Raw genomic sequence first — 19,740 nt, 5'->3', positions numbered from 1 at the left:
CGTAGTGATACTGCCTCGGAAACCCAAGGAGGGGTCGCTATGAGTCGGGGCCGACTCGACGGCAAATAACAACAACAACAACAATAATTAGCAACTTTTCAAGAGTTTCATAATTTACAAAATGAGCACGTGACTCTTGAAAGAAAATGTAGTATGTTCATTTTCAGATGAAGAAACTGAGATTCAGAGACTTTAATTTCTCAAAGGCTACACATGGAAAATGGCATAAATCACTAATCAAAGACCAAAAGAATTTATTCATAAAACATTCCAATTTTAGTACTAAAGCTTTTTAGATTAGAGATTCGAGAGATGTTTTCACAAATATCTCAAAAAGAATCTGTTCTCTTTTGACAAATTAACAATTTTTTGTGCTATGATTTTCTTTTCTTAGTTCTTCAAAAACAAAATTTTTAAGACAGATTTTACAAAGTAAATCAGAGGAGGAAAGGAACACTTGAATGTTAAAGTGAGATGATTTAGGGACACTTGGTAACTGCTATAGGCTATTACTTCCTGTTCCTTCTGGTAAAAGTATCAGCCAGCTCTTCCTTTTGAGTGTTTGGAGGAACAGGTAGGTGGGGAGCAATGCAGAGATTCAAAGTGTGGATAATTCAAAACCTAATCATACCTGGCTTTGGAATGTGTTTTCTATATATATTTGAACATAGGTGTGTCTTGTCTCCTGAAAAGTAATGTCAAGAAAAATAATCAGGTCATGCAGGCAACTATTTGACCTGGCTTAAAAAGACAACGAGCTGCAGGAAGGCCAGATGACTCATACGATGTTTTAACAAAACTTCCAACTGCACGTCTCTATGACTTTATTCAAAGGCTGTCCATTACATCTATGAAGTCTTGACTCTCATTCCGAACACCAGCACAGCTCTTCCCTAAAATTCAAACTAGATTTCCCTCTCAGCCTGAATGATGCCAGGCCAGCAGGGTCCTCTCAACACCCTTGAGTTCCAGGGAAGGTGTGACAGTGTTCATGTTTCAAGCTATAAATACGTCAACACAAAGGTGCAATATAGTGACAACTTCTGCAGAGAAGATGCTATCAAAACAGAGTGATAAGATCCACTCATTCCATCTCCTGACAGGGACAGTGACTAATACTTAAAAGACTTTAAATACTCTATTGTTAAGTTGCCCTCAAATTGGCTCCGACTCGTGGACACTTTATTTATAACAAAACAAAATGTTTGCCCTACGCTGCGCCATCTTCAGGATCACTGGTATATTTGAGTCTATCATCATGGCTATTGGGTCAATCCATCTCATTAAGGATTTCCCTGGGAGTTCTGGTAGCATAGCGCCTAAGGCACTTGACTGCTAACCAGAGGGCTGGCGGTTCAAACCCACCAGCCACTTCTTGGAAGGAAGGTTAGGCAATCTACTTCCATAGTGATACTGCCTTGGAAACCCAAGGAGGGGTCGCTTTGAGTTGATCAACTCCAGGGCAAACAACAACAACAACAACAACAACAACCTGCTTTACCAAACATGGTTTAACAAACATGATGCTCTTTTCTAGAGATTGGTCTGTCCTGATAATATGCCCAATGCCGAGGCCTCTGTTGTAAGAAAAACTCTATTGGTTTATCTGAGAATTTTATGGAGAAATACATCAAACCTTAGGAAACTACATAAACCTTTCAGTGGCGTGAAACACACAGTAAACACACCTTGCATATATACACACACACACCCTTCAGAGAGAACACAAACACTCTGGGAGAAGCTACTGGGACAGCTCTCGTCCCCGCAGGTCTTTCCCAGAGCACAGTCTGGATGTTGCAATGGTTTTCAGAATCTTTCATTTAAATAATTAAAACTGCACTAGTTTCTGTTTCTTAAATAAAAAGAGCATTGAGAAAGCAATGCTGAAATGAAGGTACAATCACTTTTGAATGTTAAAATATCTGTAAATATTCTTTCCATTCCTTAAACAGTTTTTCATAAAGCCCTTGCCTGAAACTCTTTAAAATAAAAATAACACATTAAGTGTCTGCATTGTGATTCTCAGACGTTGCTGGAATGAGGGCAGAAGAATGGACTCTTGCAGAATTATCTTTTCTTCTTTCTGCTTTCTAAAGTCTCAGGCTCCTCTCTTGTGTGACCTGTCTATAATTTTATAGCTCATAATAAAATCAAAACCAAACTCACTGCCATCAAGCTGATTCTAACTCACGGTGACCCCCAATGGGTTTCTGAGGCAGTAAATCTTTACAGAAGTAGATTGCCCCATCTTCCTTCCACGGAGCAGCTGGTGAATTTTGAACCACCAACCTTCTGGTTAGCAGTCAAATCCCTTAGGCACCATGCCACTAGAGCCCCTGTTATACCTTTATAATGTTGTTGCTGCTGTTGTTAAGTTCTGTCGAGTTGGACCCCTCATAGCAACTCCTCCTTGGGTTTCCAAGGCAGTATCACTATGGAATATAGATAACCCTTAATATTAGACATTAAATCATTTTCCACAACCCTCAAGGTCATGGGTCAGTTTAGAGAAGTTTAGAAAAAGCAGACTTGGCAGCAATGCAGATGTTTCCAACTGCGAAGCACTGAGCATTCAAAACTAGGTATAAATTCTTTACAGTATTAACAAATAAATAGGAAATGACAAAATTTGAATATTCCCATTTTGCCCCCCTAACAAATGAATGGATCTAGGCAATGGTTACTAGTATCACAAAAAAGAAAGACAAGCAGACACATGTGCCTCCTAGTGGAAGTACATATGATACTGATAAAATCTTCTTGACAAAAAAGTAGATTCTGAATTGGGTGAAGATAAACACCACTCCCTTGGAATGTAGTCATCATCACTACACTATGAGAAACTCTACAGCAGTGTATACCAAGTGTGGTCCAAGAACTGGTGGATTCTGATGATGTACGAAATGCAAATCATCTCCATTACTTCCTTCATTGCGAGTTTTGCCATGAAAACAAAAAGAAAAAAATCAGCTGAGCTAAGCAGCATGCTTAGTGACATACTGGATTTCTGTTCTAGTACCCACCAGCCACTCCTCAAAAGGAAGATTGGGTAATCTACTTCCGCAGAGATACTGCCTCAGAAACCCAAGGAGGGTCGCTATAAGTCAGATCCGACTTGATGGCAGTGAGTTTGGATTTTGGTTTACGAGCTTTTCATCTCATCACAGACTGGTAACAGGAAGTTTGTGAACTGTCTTGTTTAATAGCATGACTTTACAGGACATGACTCAATTTCTTTAATAAATAAATGTTAAGAAAAAAATGACAGAGGGGCAATTTAGATATTTTAAAATACTAGCTCTGGTAACATAGTGCCTAAGGCACTTGACTGCTCACCAGAAGACTGGTGGTTCAAACCCACCAGCCACTCCTCGGAAGGAAGGTTGGGCAATCTACTTCCATAGTGATACTGCCTTGGCAACTCAAGAAGGGGTCACTATGAGTCGGGGCCAACTCGACAGCACATAACAACAACAACCAGAGACATATAAACCAATTCCAAACTACAAACCTTATTTGGATTCTGACTTGAACAACTATAAAAAATGGATAAAATGTATGACCCAATCAAAGAAACATGAATACTCACTGGATATTTGACGAGATTAAGAAATTAATGGTAGTTTTAAATGTGATAATGGTATTGTGTTTCTGTTTCTTAAAACATCTTTATCTTTTAGAGCTACATACTGAAATATTTTCAAACGATATTTCAGGGATTTATCATAAAATAATCTGGCAAGAGGGAGAAGAAGTGGATGAAACAATTAATTAAGAAGTTATAATTAACTGATAACTGTTCAAGTTGGGGCTTCATTGTATTATTCTCTCAGTTCTGTATATATTTTAAATTCTCCATATGAAAAATTTAAAACACCACCACCAAACTTTGCATCATCTGGCCTCCTTCACCCTAAGAGCAATGCTCTTCTATGTACTATCATGACACCATATTTTTGTTTTCTTTTTCATTCACTGAAAAACCACCTTAATCAGTTACACAATTCAACATTTCTAAGTGGGATGAGGACCCACATTTAGAAAAATGACAGTCTAATCCCAAAATGCTTACCATACTGAACAGTGACAAGTGGCAAGAACTAACCAAATTGTTATGAATCTCAAGTATCCAGTTACTAAGTAACATTACTGTTCATTAGACAAGGATTCCAAGAACAAATGACTTTTAACCAAAATTGTGAAAATAATTAAGCATCAGAACCCAGAGGGGTGGGTTCCCTTGGGCATTACAATTATTTTTTGGCATACTTCATATTCATAATGGAGCTCTGGTGATGCAGTGCCTAAGGCATCTGACTGCTAACAAGAAGGTTGGCAGTTCAAACCTACCAGCTGCTCCTCAGAAGGAAGATGGGGCAATCTACTTCCATAAAGATTTACTGCTTTGGAAACCCAGTGGGGGTCACTATGAGTCAGAATCAACTTGATGGCAGTCAGTTTGGTTTTTTCATTTTCATTTTCATAAGGACATCATATCTTTCCTTAAGACAAACATAAATTCGTCTGATAACAAGAGATGAATTTGAGGGGAAAGGAATTAATTTGTGTAAGGTCCCTAAAAGGGCTGAAATGTGGCTTTCTGCACACAAATAGAAGAATTATTACCATCATGGGAAATATGAAAAGACAAAAAGAAGTCACTTAACAAGGAAACCTGGTATGTATTCAGACCCTTCAATGAGTGAGACTGTGTGGCTTAAACAACCTGTTTTCAAGGATGGGCCCCAATGCAAATGACCAAATGAGCCAGCCCAAGGTCAGATTGGGCCCAACTGTCTTCCTGTCAAATGTTTGATAAAGTCCATATTAACTTGGAATTGCTAACTAGAAAAGAAGCAAAAATCTGTTTGTATACTTTTATAGAAGTCATGAAAACTTCACAAAGTTTATTTTGTTATCTGAACTTTATTTCTTTACTTGGATATAAGTAGAGTAAGTGTCCCTGGTTGTTGCATTGTTGTGTTGTTTCAATTTGTTTTTACTTTCATAAACTTTTATTATATCGGTGGTGGTATGATTTACTCCAAGGGGATCAGAGATATAAAGTCATTTGAATGATTTTAATGGTGAACAGAAAAACAATTTTGCTTAAACCATTCCTTATTTTAAACATTCTTATTTTTACAGTCTGTGAACAAATAGGAAGTATCCACAACTTCTTAGCATTTATTGCCAATCAGTTAACCAGATGTTGGCATATAAGGCAACATGGTATATAGGAACTTTATCCCAGCACTGCCTAAATTAAGATAATGTATGCTTTGTTTCACTTCCCAAGGTGTCCAGGAGTTTATGATCTTTCAGAAAGTCAACTCTCATTAAAATCAAAATAGGAATCATTAAGAGGAAATGGAAAAATAAGATTTTCAATTTCTCAAGAAAAATAAGGCACAGAAGAAAAATAACAACAAATAAGAATCCCTTTGTACTAAATGAGCATTTTTTGCTATGTGGCAGGAGGCCAGAGAAGGGAAATAGTTGGTTGAGAAGCAAAGGCCATGGCTCTTCTCAGCAGGGGCCAATCTGAGTCAGCCTGGCCCCAAATCACACAAGCAAGGCCTGCCTTCAAAGCACCCACACAGAACTGTGATGACAAAGTGAGTTGAAGGAGGGCTAAACCAAAAACCAATGTCACTGCCGTCAAGTTGATTTGACTCATAGCGACCTCTCCTTGGATTTTCTGAGGTGGTAATCTCTATGGAAGTAGAGTACCTAATCTTCCTTCTGAAGAATGGCTAGTGAGTTTTGAACCACCAGCCTTCTGGTTAGCAGTCAAATGCCTCAGGCACTATGCCACTAGAGCTCCCAAAAGAGGGCTAGCCCGATGGAAAAGGGAGCTCTCCCAGTTTGGGTACTCACCGGCCTCCCTTCCTCTTCATTGCTATCCAATCCCCTCTTTCTTAAAAGGAAACCATTCTACAAGGCTCAGGCGGGACTGATACATGGTTCAAACCTGGCTAACTGGAGTGCCCCAATGAACCGGCCAGTTCTTTGGCTACAGTAATGGCCATATGACCAGAACAGGGTCAGAGTCTTCCAAGAGATCTGATATGTGGAAACCAAGAAAGAAGGCTTACCATTTTCCCTCTGAGATCATGAGCAGAAGGCCAGTGTCCATCTTGTCAACCTGATCATAACGCATTCCTTACTCTGATAGAGGCAATTAAAGCACATTTCAATAATGGTTAATCACCACCCCACAAAATCGTCCTAACGCTGAGTAGCTCTTTGCATTTCTGCCAAAGAAAGGGGTGTTCAGTCCAGTCCTTCCATTTCCTAAAATCTAAGATCCTGTCCCAAAGGCTCTTGAAATGAAAGTGTTAATCAGGAAGGAGACAAGGCTTATTTGCTTGTTTGTCTCTCATACTTTGGTCATGGTATGAGGGGGTGGGGGACCAGTCCCCGGAGAAGGATCTCATGCTTGGTCAAGTGAAGGGTCAGTGAAAAGGGGGAAGACCCTCAATGAGATGGACTGACACAGTGGCAGCCATATGGACTCAGGCATAGCAATGGCTGTGAGAACGGCACAAGACCAGGCAGTGTCATTCTGTTCTCTACAGGGTCACTATGAGTTAAAAACAATTTGAAGGCATTTAACAACAACCAAGGGGGAATAATACTTAGAAAGTTTATTTCCCAATAAAGGCAACACAATCCACGGAAAGGGGGAATTTAAAGAACAAAACTTTATCCACACACTGCCTTTGTGTATAACCAGACCTCCACAGACAAGTTTCCATTAAAATTGCTTTTCTAAAAGTTTTTATGAAGTTCAAGTTTGCTTCCTATTTTTCAGAAAATAATCAGTTCCAATAAGAAAAACTAGAGCCTATGGTATTCAGACACTAATGATTATTTAGTTAACATTTTGCTTTATTGTAAAATGCCAATCTCTTTGTATTACTCCACTCCTCACTTTCCTTGTCTGTGATAACATTATAATCATTCCCAGCTGCAGAACTAAGCACATCAAGCACTGCCTTAGGAACTGGAAATACATTATCTTAGGACAGCCTATAGGAGCTCTGGTAACGTAGTGCCTAAGGCACTTGACTGCTAACCAGAAGGCTGGCAGTTCAAACCTACCAGCCACTCCTCGGAAGGAAGGCTGGACAAGCTACTTCCGTTAGTGATACTGCCTCAGAAACCCAAAGAGGGGTCGCTATGAGTTGGGTCCCACTCAATGGCACATAACAACAACAACAGGACAACCAACATTTTAGGACAACCCAGAGAGGTGACTATTAGAATCTCATTTTGTAACTGAGACAACCAAAGCTCAGAGAGATCAAGCAAGTCTGTGAGGTTTCTTTCTAGTAGGCAGTGGTGCCAGGATTTAATCCCAGGCATGTCTTATCGTCATGCTTCTAAACTTCCCTGGAAATATGGCCAATGGTTATTAGTATTCATTGAAAATCACTCCTTGGTTATTTTAAAATATCATTCCACAAGTAATATCATTCTACCCAGTAACCCACAACCAGGCTCAAATAGGAAACAGTGTGAAGTAATTATAACGTACACCCCAGTCACTAGCTCTGGGTTTTTATGACTGAACTGCCAAATCGCTCCTAGCCAACTCTTCAGGAAATGTTCAGACACTTTCTCAGATTCCAGCTAAAACATCAACTATGTGGCCCAAGGGAGTGCAGAGCTTGCAGGGTGGTAACAGGATATAAAATTTGCAAACTTGAGGTCAGTGGCCTAAACTCTAAGGTGTGAAGCAGCAGCAGTCCATGAAAGATTAAAAACTATCTGTAGACTTGAAGGTTGTTCCATGGCATGTCCTTGCTTGCAAGGTGCTTGTCCTAATCACCTCAGACATTAATCCCATCAGTAAAGGGAGATAAAGAGATTCCAAATGGTTATTCCCACTAGAATGATTGGGAAAAAGATAATAACATCAACAGGCTTGTGACAGAGTGTTCAATCTGAGAATTAAGCACTTAGTCTAATTCAAACACAGCTAATACTCAATAAATCATTATCACTTGGATTAGGCAGATGCATAAAATTATTGAGGGATGGTAATAGAAGAAAAGGTAAGCTTTTAAGAAATTTCTCCCTCATTTTTATGTTTATTACATGGAATCTAAATTTATAAATCAGAGGTTTGGGTAACTAAGTCAGCAAGTTACAAAACAAGGGTCCGTTCATACTTACTCATGGGAGTTCTGGTGGCTTAGTGCCTAAGGCATTTGACTGCTAATCAGAAGGCTGGCAGTTCAAACCCACCAGCCACTCCTCGGAAGGAAGGTTGGGCAATCCTACTTCCGTAGTGATACTGCCTCGGAAACCCAAGGAGGGGTCGCTATGAGTTGGGGCCGACTCGACGACAAACAACAACAACAACAACAACAACATGCTTACTCATGGCCTAGAGTTGCCAAGTCCCATTCTAGGACCTTTTGACACTCTAACTCTCTAATTGCTAATAAAAAGTGCAAGTTGTGGGGGCGGGGCAAGTTAGCCATCAGACACCCAGAGAACATTCCCACTCCACTTTCCCATCCCCTCATCTGCTGCCCTCACTGGTAATTACTTCCCCCTAAGAGCCCCACTTTTTGGCTAAGATCAAGTGTAGTATCTGTTCTTATCAGTTTAATATCTGATATGTCCTCTATCCGAGGACAATATATTAAATGGATTTTTAGAAGTAGGAGATGGAATAGGAGCTTGCTCCATCCACTCCATGCATCGACCTGATATTGCAGTACTTCCAGGAATGGTGCACACCCTCGTGGGGAGATCTGGTAGCATAGTGCCTAAGGCACTTAACTGCAACCAGAAGGCTGGTGGTTCAAACCCATCAGCCACTCCTCGTTAGGAAGATGGGGCAATCTACTTCCATAGTGATACTGCCTCAGTGGAAACCCAAGGAGGGGTCGCTATGAGTTGGGTCCAACTCAACAGCACATAACAACAACAACAAGAGCCCCACCCCACTATTACCTAATCCGGAGGCTTCCCCCGACAGCAGGTAACATGTTGTTGTTGTTGTTATTTGCCGTTGAGTCGCCCCCGACTCATAGCGACCCCTCCTTGGGTTTCCGAGGCAGTATCACTACGGAAGTAGGATTGCCCAACCTTCCTTCCGAGGAGTGGCCAGTGGGTTTGAACCACCAGCCTTCTGGTTAGCAGTCAAGTGCCTTAGGCACTATGCTACCAGAGCTCCTAGCAGGTAGCAGGTAACATAGTGGATCTTAACTCTAACAGTCTCCAATGAAGGTTGACTAGTGAGAAAGTGATTGCACTGCCTATGCCCAAATAAATTAATGAAAAATGGCCATGCCTATATTACGAAGGAGATTTGCACAACTAAGGACTTGCAGATACCAGTCAACCATTCCAAAGCGTAAGCACAAAGAGGAGGCACAACTTCCTACCCAAAACCACTGCCGTGGAGCTGCTTCTGACTTATAGCAACCCTTAAGGGCGGAGTAAAATTGACACATAGTGCTTCCAGGGCTTTCTCCTAAGGGGCAGCTGATAGGTTTGTTGTTGTTGTTGTTGTTTGCCGTCGAGTCGGCCAGACTCATAGCGACCCCTCCTTGGGTTTCCGAGGCAGTATCACTACGGAAGTAGGATTGCCCAACCTGCTGATAGGTTTAGAACCGCTTATCTTTCAGTTAGCAGCTGAGCTCTTCAACCACTGAACCACCAGGGCTCCTTCCCAACAGCACAGCACAAAACATACTGCTGTCGAGTCGTACCCCACCCATAGCGACCACTCTTTGGGTTTCCGAGACGGTATCACTACGGAAGTAGACTGCCTAACCTTCAATTCTGAGAAGTGGCTGGTGGGTTTGAACCGCCAGCCCTCTGGTTAGCAGTCAAATGCCTTAGGCACTAAGCCACCAGAACTCCCATGTGTAAGTATGGAGTAAGTATGGAGCTCCCTCCTAACAGCACACTTCTACTTAAATCAGCCCTTGCCATTGTGACTCAGCATCCACACCTGAGAAGCAGAGAAGAAAACAAGCACCTGGAGTGCTTCTTAATGAACTCTGTCCAGGCCTCAGTTTCTGTATTTACAAATTTCAAAAAGTCTGACTCATTAAAATTTGTAACAGTTTTGTAAAGATGGGCCTTCTGGCTATGCAAGAAGATCTGAGCCATGATTTTACTTGCAAAAAAAGAACATTTTACAGTTAGAAGGACATCTGAGATGTGTTCACCAAAGGCACAAATCTATTAGTCTGACTACACAATCTTCTAAATTAGCACTAAACAGCTAAGGGAAAAGATTATAAATTCTTATCCATGGGGGGTGTGGTGGGGAGAGTGCATCAAACTTTATGTATATATATATAGGTGCATAATAAGTGATGGATTAACCTGCTTTCCCACTGCATTCCTTTACCTCTATTTTTATTTTCATTGTTGTAAAATATAAGGAACACATTTGCCACTTCGACATTTTTCACATGTATAAAACCAATTACGTCGATCATATGTTTGTACAGAAGTGTTTTCTGGCATCTGAGTATCTGTCTCCCATGCGCTCAATCTCCTCCAAAACTCCTCTGTCCTCTAAAGAGTCCTGTTAAGCCACAGGTCAGCCAGTACCAAATGCTGCCAGGAGTGAGGAAGCGGTCACCAGACAAGGTGCTTGCCCTCTCCAAGTCCAGGTCACTGGCTGACGGTCTTTCCGCCAGAACTTCCCCCCAACTCTTAGCTCCTCCCTCTCTGGGGCTTTTTCCTTCCTGTCCCTACAAAAACCACACTTCTCTTTTTCTTTTTGAATGTTCCAAAACATCCAGGTAAACGTCTACATTTTACTTAGGACATATTTATCTTTCTTGGTGTTTTAACCATTATTTGGCATACCTATTCTCCCTCTCTTATGTGTGGCCTGCTTATGAAGTTATTCAGAAAAAAAAAAAAAAAAGGCAAAAAAAGAGGAGGAGAATAAACAAAACAAAACAAAATCTGCCTCTGGAATACATTCTCTTTATATATTAGATTACCAAACTTCAGCTCAAAACCACGAAACCTAACAGCAGACATAATGTGCCCATAGGGCCGACATAAATCCTGTCTCCCAACACCAACATCATAAAACGGTTGTACTATATTTGGACTTAGATGTGTGTGGATACTTATATTTGAATGTAAGTATGACTGATGGTCTAGGAATTCACAACCTTTCAAAACACTGAACCAAATCACTTGGCTAATGGAACAGTTTTCCCCCTCTGAGCCTGCCTGCTGTCTGGAATACATCTTCTGCTAGGAATGGTGGCGATAGGGAATTTTCCTCTCTCTCTTTCTTCCACCTCTGAGGATACTGGATAATAGACTCAGTGATAACTTCAACAAAAAAAAAGAAATCACTTAAGTTGAGAAAGTAATAAGATCACAAGAAACTTAAAGCCAGGATATGATACAGAATTAGGCAACCACAATCCAAATTTAACAATATTCCTAATCCAATTTTATTTTATTCACATAGGGCTATACTATTTATTTGGAATCCTTGGGTAATGCAAATGGCACACTTAGCTGCTAACCAAAAGGTTGCAAATTTGAGTCCACCCAGGGGCATCTCAGAAGGAAGGCCTGGTGCTCTACTCATGAAAAATTAGCCATTGAAAAACCTAGGGAGCACAGTTCTACTCTGACATACATAGGGCTGCCATGTGTATGTTTACAAAATAATAGACTTAAGTTCTTTGCAACACCAATTTTGATGATAATCTCGCACCTATTTATGTCTTAATTATAAACCCGATTAAAAAAAAAGTTTGAAGTAGATTATACTAACAAATATATAAACATGAATCTAATAATAGAAATTGAAATTGAAAGAAGGCAAAACATATCAATTACCTAAGCTAATAAATTAGAGTGGTGATACTTTAAATTTGCCCCAGAGTTCCTTAGAAGGTAAAGGAAAAAGAGTTGGGATTATCATTCTTAAATTCTGATGAAACAAAATATGCCAGTTTATTAAGAACTATAATCTAATTCTGTCTATCAGTGTGTTGTAATGTAGTAACCTCTTTGTTGCTGTGATGCTGGAAGCTATTGTTGTTGTTGTTGTTGTTATGTGCCGTCGAGTCGGCCCCGACTCATAGCGACCCCTCCTTGGGTTTCCGAGGCAGTATCACTACAGAAGTAGGATTGCCCAACCTTCCTTCCGAGGAGTGGCTGGTGGGTTTGAACCGCCAGCTGTCTGGTTAGCAGGCAAGTGTCTTAGCCACTATGCTACCAGAGCTCCCTGGAAGCTATACCAGCAGTATTTCAGCAGGGTTACCCATGGTGGACAGGTTTCAGTGGAGCTGACAGACTAAGAAGGTCTGCCAGTCTACTTCCGAAAATTAGCCAATGAAAACCCTAGGGATTACAACAAAACGCTGTCTTGACTCATTTGCTTTGGACTCATCATTAGGAGGGATCAATCCTAGAGAAGGACATTATGTTTGGTGAAGTAGAGGGCTAACAAGGGCATGGGAGACCATCAGTGAGATGGATTGGCATAGTAACCAGCCCCCACCCCCTGTACATGGGGTTATGAAGTTATTACAGCCCCCACCCCCCGTACATGGGGTTGCCATGAGTCAGAGTCAAATCAGCTGCAGTTAACAACAATAAGAATAATCTTATTCCTGGGATTGATGACAACTTTGTATGTGAAACTGTAGACAAGTTATGAACATCACCCTTAAAATTAATCTAACAGAACATGAAGATACATTACATAGCATTTTTTATTCTAAGATCACAGCAGCAAAATACAAAGAAGCATCTTCAGTGAGGAACTAAGCCAATCGAATATGATCAAGTTAGACCTAAAACCTAAAACACTGAATTCATCTTCACAAAGATCCACTGCCTCACTCTAATAGCTACTAGTCTTCAAAGATGGCCCCAACAATCCCTCCCTCCCTACATGCACACACTGCTCCTCACTTCAAGAGGCAGAAGTTTATTAGTCCATGCCCTTGGATCTGGTGGGGCTCATGACTTACATGGAAGTGACACTGTGCCAATTATGGACCTACGTTTGAAGAAGGTCTTGGAGATTCCACTTTTGTACTCTTGGGATCCTGAGCTGCCCTGTATAATGTTTGGTTATACAAACATTGACGTTGCAGAGACCACGTGCAGAGGGAGATGATTTGAGACTACATAGCGGCAAAACCGCCAACATTGAGAGTGGAGATCACAGACAGATTAGCCCAATCAAGCCACTTCAGCCTCCAAGCCATTCACATGGGGATAAGGCCAATGTATGGGGTTAAAGCATGTGAGCCATGTGTCAGGAGACTGGTGCTCAAGCTCCAGCACCAGCAGATATTCACTCTGCACAAGGCCTGGTCATTGCACCTGGAGCTCAGTTTCCCCACTGGAAAAACCACACCCAATGGCAACATCCCTGGGGGCAGGCCCAGGCAGGAGACAGCATGAGAGAGAGCATTAAAATCTGGAAGGCCATGAGCAAAACCAGACAAGTGGCTCTTTGTTTCGTTTATTTCCCTCCTCCATCCGTCCATTTAGATAAACCACACCAAAGGGAAAAGGGCTGCAGGCGCCAGTCCAGGGTCACAGCACCAGATACATATGGGAAGAAGTCATATTGCTCATTCCAGCCCCAACAGAATCATGAAGAACAGAGACAAGATTCCCTGCTGCTCCCTGTCTAAATTTCTGACTCACAGAATCATGACAAACAATAAAATTATTGTTGTTTTAAGCCACCAAGTTTGGGATAATTTTTTACTCCGCAATAAGATAACTAAAAACACTCACAAATCTTGTTTCATCATAGTAAAGGGACTATGAATTATTTTGTTTTCAGTTTCTCATTGTTGTTGTTGTTATGTGCCGTCGAGTCGGCCCCGACTCACAGCGACCCCTCCTTGGGTTTCCGAGGCAGTATCACTACAGAAGTAGGATTGCCCAACCTTCCTTCCGAGGAGTGGCTGGTGGGTTTGAACCGCCAGCCGTCTGGTTAGCAGGCAAGTGTCTTAGCCACTATGCTACCAGAGTTTCTCATTAGTGGTTCTATATTAGCCAATGAAAACCAGTGGATCACACCGTTTGATCCACAAATGATCACGCAGATGGTGCAAGACCAGCAGCATTTCATATTGCTATGCATGGGATTGCCATGAATTGAAAACAGCTAACAATAATGTTTTTTAAGGATGATAACTTATAATACATATAAACTCACTGCCATCGAGTCGATTCGACTCATAGCAACCCCTCCTTGGGTTTCCAAGGCAGAATCTATCTCTAATCTATCTCTATGCCCAACCTTCCTTCCGATGAGTGGCTGATGGATTTGAACCGCCCGCCAGCCTTCTGGTTAGCAGTCAAATTATGGAGGTGGATATTTGTTGTTTGCCTACCAAGTTTCTATTCTCTTTCTTTATTTCCTCAGACAACCCCTAGTTTAGGAATCCATCTCATGCCTATGCAACCATATGTTCAGGGGAAGGTGATCTCTCCCTCGGCTTCCAGGGTAACTCTGACTCGCCTAAGGGTTATCTTCCTGTAGCAATCTTGTCAGGGGTCAGTGGTTTGTAAGGGGCAAGAGATGATTCTAGTCAACAAAGCAGAGATGACTTCTGCCGAAGGCTTCTGGAAAAGTTCTTCCTCACTCAAGATAGCATTCTGGGAAACACCTCTCTCCCTCAGCCAAACATGAACCAGGAAGCATGGGGCCTCAAATGCTACTGGCAGCCATCTTATGACCATAAGGACCTTGATGTCCTTGTTCAAGATCAAGCTTTCTGGAGAGAGCCTGAACTCCACAGCAAAGTGTTACCTGTACTTGTAAAATTCAAGTGCTTTTGAGATTTACCACTGTTCATTTAGTTGTCAAGAAAAATATTACTTCTATTTCTGTAGTGATACCGCCTCAGAAACCCAAGGAGGGGTGGCTATGAGTCGGATCCGACGGCAGTGAGTTTGGTTTTTGGCCTTATATTATAGATGAGAGAATTGAAACCCATAGTAATTAACCTACTGCCCTAAGGTCATACATTTTATTAGCTGCAAAGCCACAAACAGAACCACAATTTTCTTATCCAAACTCAACTTGCCAAAAACTAAATTCATTTTCTCCTTGGCCCTACCATTTGTCTCTATGATTCTCCTAGATTCTCATATGAAATCAGCCCAAAGTATTTTTCTACATCACCTTCCAATTCACTCCTTCTCTTTCTCTGATAACCACATCCCTAGATTACTATGACAGCCTCCCTTCTGCTCATGCCACTGGTCTAAGCTACACTGCCCTTCCTCCCACCTCTGTTCATGACATCTCCATTCTTCCAGCGTCTAAAACATGAATGAAGCAAGCATCCTAGGTGCCTCCTCCTCTTTGTCTCTCAAAAACAATTGATCAGCTACTTCTCATGTTACTTCTTTTTTGTTGTTGTTGTTGGTTTTCATACTACTTCTTGAATACCTCTTGAGTGTCTTCCCCTGTCTATACCGTCTCCACTGCCTCCACTCAGGGCATCTCCACTCTCACTTTGACATCTGTATTAACTTCCCAAATCTCCCTGCTTCTAATCTTCCTACTTTTTAAACAAAACACCCTTCACACCTCAGCCAGAGCAGCAAAATCTGATCATGTTCCTATCTCAGACTCCATGAACAGCTTCCATCCTCACCATTCACAACAGTCGGATAATAACTTCACGATTCCTTTGGTCTCTGTCATGACTCTGACAATGGCACTATCTATGTACAATCTATGTAAAGCACTATAACTCCAGAGGGCACTAGTTTCATAGAATACACTATGAATGGTACCCCTTGGAGCCCTGCCCACCTGGGCTCAAAAGCCCTGTGAGCCTTGTCATGTCTTTTCACGCATATTTTTCTTCTATTTCTCTCCTACACTTCTAAACTCCAACTTATATAATTAACCACCTCGGAAGGAAGGTTGGGCAATCTACTTCCGTAGTGATACTGCCTCGGAAACCCAAGGAGGGGTCACTATGAGTCAGGGCCGACTCCACGGCACATAACAACAACAACAACAACCAGCCAATCAAAATTGGCTAAAGTCAGTCAAACAAAAATTATTTATTAAACATTTACCATGTGCCCAGTCCCTAGAGATAAAGTGGTAAATAAAACAAATAAGATCCCTGCCATTAAGGAGCTCTCAGTCCTGGTAAATAGTCACTTATCATGTAGGCCAGGGATTGGCAATATTTTTTTTTTTTTTGTAAAGGGCCAAATGATAATTGACTTTGTGGGCCATATGTTCTCTGTCACACCTACTCCACTATGGTGAGAAACAGCCATAGATAATATAGAAACAAATGTGTATGGCTGTATTCCAATAAAACTTTATTTACAGAAACAGGCAGCTGGTGGCAGTTTACCGAAAAATCCTGTTGGATTTTCACTGTGAAGTCGTTTCTAATTAACCCTATTCCCACTTTGATGCTTCTCTTGGGCTGTGACCGTGCTTATGCATGTTTCTTCAGTAAACATTAAGTCCCCACAGCAAAGGTAGGGAAGGACTCTGGGAAAAGGAAGATACCAAGATTATACAAGAGACAAATTTAATAACTAATAAGATTTATTATAATGAGAAGCAGTGAAATACATTACTTAAGAGCTTCAACTACAAAACCAGATCTCCTACTCTGCCTCTTACTAGTTTACCCCAGGGTAATTACTTAATTCCCTATCCTTCAGTTTCCTCATCTGTTAAATAAGATTTCAAAAAAAAAAAAAAAACCCTCTGCCATCAAGTCAATTCCAACTCATAGTGACCCCCACTGGATTTTCGAGGCAGTAAGTCTTTATAGAAAGTAGATTGCCCATCTTCCTTTCACACAGTGGCTGGTGGTTTTAAACCACCAACCTTCTGGTTAGCAATAAAATGCCTTAGGCATTGCACCACTAGAGCTCCTTTTAAGAGATAAATAGGTACTAATTACCCTCAGAGCTCCTCTAGGGGCATAATGCCTAAGTCATTTGACTGCTAACCAGAAGGCTGGTGGTTCAAATCCATCAGCCAATCCTTGGAAGGAAGACTGGGCACTCTACTTCCCTAGTGACACCGCCTTGGAAACCCAAGAAGGTGTCCCTATGAGTTGGAATCGACTTGACAGCAGTGAGTTTAGTTTGGTTTTTGGTTAATCTCCCTCATAAAGAAGTTACATATTACATGAATGTATGTAAAATGCAATAGTAAATGATGTATCAGAGCTTGCGCTTCTTTATCATTGGTGTTATAACAATATAAAATTGGCTCTGAGCTTACAAGCAGCCTAGATAAAAAAGGAAACAATTAAATAAACCATCTTATTGGTAATAAATTTATGACTTATGAATTTCTTGGGAAAGAGAAATATCTCTTGTAACTATTCTGAGACTCACGTGGGACATAAGTGCAAGGGATTCTGAATGACACAGTGAGAAATACTTCAGCTCGGAACTTCAAGCAATGAGAAGGAGGGTGGCTGTGATGGTTCCCTGTTGTTACTGTTGTTAAGTGCTATGGACACAATTTCAACTCCCAGCAACCCCACGTGACAGAGCAGAACTGACTTACAGGATTTTCTAGGCTGTAATCTTTATGGGGACAGATCGCCAGATCTTTCTTCCACCAAGCCACTGGGTAGGTTTGAAATGCCAACCTTTTGATTAACAACAACTCAACGCACTGCCCTCCAGTAAGATCCGACTCATAGTGACCCCTCCTTGGGTTTCCAAGGCGGTATCACTACGGAAGCAGATGGCCCAACCTTCCTTCTGAGGAGTGGTTGGTGGGTTTGAGCCACCAGCCATCCGGTTAGCAGTCAAATGCCTTAGGCACTATGCCACCACCAGGGCTCCTATCTTTTGATTAGCCAAGTGCTTAACCACCGTGCCACCAGGACTCCTTAGTTCAAAACCAAAAAAAAAGCAAACTCACTGCATACAAGTTGGATTTGCCTCATAGGGACTCCTCCTTGGGTTTCTGAGGGTGGCATAGTGCCTAAGGCATTTGACTGCTAACCAGAAGACCAGCAATTCAAACTCACCAGCCACTCCTCAGAAAGAAGGTTGGGCAATCTACTTCCATAGTGACACCACCACGGAAACCCAAGGAGGGGTCGCTGTGAGTTGGATCTGACTCAATGGCAGTGGGTTTGGTTTTGGTTTTTTATTACCATGGTAGTAAACTGCCCAACCCTCCTTCCAAGGAGTGGCTGGTGGGTTTGAACCACCAGCCTTCTGGTTAGTAGTCAAATGTCTTAGGCACTACATCACTTTTAGCTCCCTAAAAGTTCAAAGAGTGGTATCCAATGTCCTCTGGCCTTGGCATTTTGTCAATCTTTCTGTGTTTTTAGTGACTGCAGAAATGGTAGAAAAATTTTTTATCACTACTAACCAGAAGGCTGGCGGTTCAAACCCACTAGCCACTCCTTGGAAGGAAGGTTGGGAAATCTACTGCCATAATGACACTGCCTTGGAAACCAAAGGAAGGGTCGTTATGAGTCAGGTCCAACTCCACAGCAGTGAGTCTGGTTTTGGTTTATGGTTTAAGTATCAAACCCACCAGCCACTCCTCGGAAGGAAGGTTGGGCAATCTACTTCCATAGTGATACCACCTGGGAAATCCAAGGAGGGGTCGCTGAGTCAGATCTGACTTGAAGGCACCTAACAACCAACAACAACAACATCTGATAAACTGGAGCTCTGGTGGTGTAGTGCCTAAGACATTTCACTACTAACCACAAGGCTGGCGGTTCAAACCTACCAGCCACTCCTCAGAAGAAAGACTGGGCAATCTACTTCCGTAGTAATACCACCTCAGAAACCCAAGGAGGGGTCTCTAGGAGTTGGATCCGACTCCACGGCAGTGAGTTTGGTTTTTGGTTTGGATCTGATAAACTATACCTGGTAAACTGTAAATCCTATACCTAGGATTTGTACACTTGTGCAAAAGAATATTTTTAAAAAATTTAAGGTGAATTTTTCCAATGTTTTAGTGTCCTAAATTGCATGTAACTGGTGTTTAAGAAAGAAATCTCTGATGTAGTGGTGGTTAAGGCATTTGGCTACTAAACAAAAGATCGGCAGTTTGAATCCACCAGCAGCTATGTGCAAGAAAGATATGGCAGTCTGTTTCCATAAAGTTTTACAGCCTTGGAAACCCTATGGGGCAGTTCCACCCTGTCTTATAGGGTCACTGAGACAGAACTGACTCAATGGTAATGAGTTTTGTTAAGAATCTGTCTTTAGAATTTTTAACTTCTGTGTACCTCAGTTCTCAGTTGTAAAATAAGGCTAAAAAAATGACCCACATTATAGAAATGTTGTGAACGTTAAATGAGTTAACTAAAATGTAAATTTAAATGTAAAAGTTAACAGTGCCTAGCACATCCACGTTAGCTAAATGTTAGCTCCTACTCCTACTACTGTTATTATTATTTTTTACTAGACCCACATACCTACTAAACGTTAAGACCCTCCAAGCTGTGGGCTATAATGCCTTTGGCATTCCATAGAGTCTAGTTCAGACTAGTTTCAGGCATTCAATCAAGGCTTACTGAATAAATGAACTCTCTGAAACCCCATCTCATGATAAGTATTAAAATCCTTAAGATAGGATTCTTGCTTTTGATGATTTTACAATCTAATGGGGAAATCAAGTTTTAATAATCTTGAAACACTAAACTCTCCTGTGCCTAGTATATAACTCAAAATAACCAATTGCCTTTGAGATGATTCTGACTCAGGGTGGCC

General features: G+C 41.4%; 1 protein-coding gene and 1 non-coding gene across 2 annotated transcripts in view; one reads left to right on the top strand and one right to left on the bottom strand.

Annotated features, from left to right (window-relative positions):
* The window catches only part of FBN1 (fibrillin 1), a 357,319-nt gene that overhangs the window by 330,698 nt on the left and 6,881 nt on the right, over positions 1-19,740 (bottom strand). The gene's annotated exons all lie outside the window — the stretch shown is intronic.
* Positions 8,581-8,763, top strand: LOC122152281. The gene has a single exon (XR_006164495.1). It is a non-coding gene; the product is annotated as a U2 spliceosomal RNA (small nuclear RNA).

Source organism: Orycteropus afer, unplaced genomic scaffold (assembly GCF_000298275.1).
Source record: "Orycteropus afer afer isolate SDZICR_OR568_19922 unplaced genomic scaffold, OryAfe1.0 scaffold00026, whole genome shotgun sequence".
Lineage (NCBI taxonomy): Eukaryota > Metazoa > Chordata > Mammalia > Tubulidentata > Orycteropodidae > Orycteropus > Orycteropus afer.
The sequence above is the reverse complement of the archived record's forward strand: the minus strand, read 5'-3'. Positions and strand labels throughout refer to the sequence as shown.